At 37.3% G+C, this 2,575-nt stretch overlaps 1 pseudogene; it reads left to right on the top strand.

Moving 5' to 3' along the window:
• The first annotated feature begins 1,596 nt into the window (after positions 1-1,596).
• Positions 1,597-2,371, top strand: LOC145578971 (uncharacterized; annotated as a pseudogene).
• Positions 2,372-2,575: the final 204 nt, after the last annotated feature.

The following is a 2,575-nucleotide window of genomic DNA, read 5'->3' as shown; positions in this document are numbered from 1 at the left end:
GTTTCTTTCATTAAACTCGATTTAAGCTCATTCAAATTTGTGCTTAAACCCGAAATACAAACAAGCACGTTCGTGAACAAAGCTCAAACCAGAATTGTTAAAGCTCGTTCAAGCTCGAAATAGCTAGAACACTAATATTTCCTATCAAGCTTAACTCGACAGACTAGAACTCGCTCGTCTCAACTCAGATCGTTTGCATCCTCATTTATCTAATAGATTACTTTTCTTGGGGTTACAAGAAGTTTTATGTTTGCTTTTTGGGTGTTCAATTTCCGAGTTTCAAGGGTTGTGTTATTTGTGTGGGATTTGTAGGAGGCCGGAAGCTTTTCATTGCATGTCTGGTTTAGGTAGGGAGTTGGATTTCCCTTTTTCCTTTCTTTAGGGGAGGGAAGTTAGAGTAAAGATGCTTGTTGTTTTAAGTTTTCCTTAGGTTGTTGTTTGAAGGAAGTATTATTTGGAAATCCTTTTTTGGATTGTCAAGCCATGGTCCTTATTTCAATTAATGGTTTTGTTGAGGGGAAAGGTATGTTTGCTTTACTTGTGATGTCTTGGTTGCAGGGTAAATTGTATATTCTTTTAGTTACTTTCATCCCTTTGTTATTCCCCATCTTCAATGTTTAGGGTAAGCAAAGTCCTTCAATGTCTTGCTCTCTCCTTTGGTGAAGTTGCAAGCAGAGAACTTGGATTTGGGAGCCAAGTTTCTCATGGTAGAGTCATTAAGAAATATGACTCTTTTAGTTATGGTCTTAGACTCCGAGGAAGCATTAGTGTTTGTTAATCCCTTGGAGAGGAATGGTGTCAACAGTTCGTTTTAAGACTACAGGGTGCATTCATCTTCCGGCTGGTTCAACTCTCAATAGCTTCCATCATGATTTCGCTTCAGTCTCTTTGCAGGTTTCAACTCATCACATATATCAAGGTTCAATTACTGTCTCTGTCAAGGGTTCCATATTACACGTTAAGTATGGGTCCGAAATAAAGGTTTAAATGGTTATCGTGTGCTTTCGTTCTTTTGGTTTATTGGCAAGACTTGTGTATGGATTGGTTTCAGACCTTTCGGTGTGCTGCCCGTTTGTGGCTCATCATTTTCTTTCGTTTCTAGTTTTGCTTGGTATTTGGTCTGTTGTTCTTTTGTTTAACTAGTCTTTTGGCCCGTGCAAATGCACAGGTTATTCATAGAAAATTACATTGAGAGATGAGTAAGGAAATACCAATAAATTATTATGAGTGCAATGTGCAACCGAAATCATGAATAAATCAATTAAATTTTTGAGACTTTGATTCGAAATTATGCTTGAAAAAAAGAAGGTGGAAGGACTAAATTAAAGAGAGAAAACGAAAAGTTTGAATTGAAGAGGGGAGCTAAAGATGAAGTGTTTAATGAAAGAGTTAAAGATGATGTATTAAAAAAATTTAAAAAATTAAAGATGTGAAAAGACATGTGGCACATTGAATTAGAAAAGAACATAAAAAAGTGTAATAGGAGAGAACATGTGTTTTTTTCTTGGTTTGAGTTTTTAAATACTAACTAAGTATAGATATAAATTACTTTGATAATTTTACTAATCACTAATCACTAATCACTAATCACTCTGATTTGTCAAGTTTCAAAAAAAAAAAATCCCCCAAACACATCCTTCCCTTCCCCCATTTCCCCTTCATCAACCTTCCACAGTAGGAGAGAGAAAGCTTCATCAACATCAACAATGGCGATCAAATCAGAAACCCTAACTCACCAATCCACAAACCCTAATTCACCCTCAGATCCAATCGATTCACTCGATCCAATCCTCCACATCCTCCGAATCATCCCCTTCTCTTTCCTTCATCTTCCTCGCCTTCGCCTCAAACTCCCTTCCTTCTCCCTTCCTTCCGCCATGACCGTTTTCTCTCTCATCCTTTTCACCTACTTCATGGTCGTCTCCGGCATTGTCTATGACGTCATCGTCGAACCACCTGGTATCGGGTCAACCCAAGATCAATTCACTGGGGCCGTCAAACCCGTTGTTTTTCTTCCGGGTCGGGTTAACGGGCAGTACATTATCGAAGGATTGTCTTCTGGGTTTATGTTTGTTCTTGGTGGAATTGGGATTATTCTCATGGACCTTGCTGTTGACAAGAATCGGGCTCGGAGTGTTAGGGTTTCGTATGCTTCTGCTGGGATTACTTCTGTTGTTATCGCGTATATTATGAGTATGCTTTTTATTCGCATTAAGATTCCTGCTTATTTGCGATCGTAATTATATTATATTGAATACTAGTACATGATCTAAGTGTTTGTAGCTTTTGAGGAATTCTTATTGTGGGGTTTTGATCGTTTAGTTTATTACAATCATTTTATCTTGATATAGAGATTTATGAATTCGGCGAATGTATGACTTGTATTGTAGCATGGTTAGTATTGCAATTGATGAAATTAAGAAAGAAATGTTTCAGGGTTGTCAAATTCATGTGAAAATGAGGCTAAAGGTGATATGATTACTTGAGTAGTTATTGAACTCGCTTTCTGTAATTGTCACGAAATTGGTGATTTGTTTGGTTTTATGATTAATGTTGGAACTTGGAAGCTGTTACT

Source organism: Chenopodium album, chromosome 14, assembly GCF_948465745.1.
Source record: "Chenopodium album chromosome 14, dcCheAlbu1.1, whole genome shotgun sequence".
Classification (NCBI taxonomy): Eukaryota; Viridiplantae; Streptophyta; class Magnoliopsida; order Caryophyllales; family Amaranthaceae; genus Chenopodium; species Chenopodium album.
This window is presented reverse-complemented; position numbering and strand designations above follow the sequence as displayed.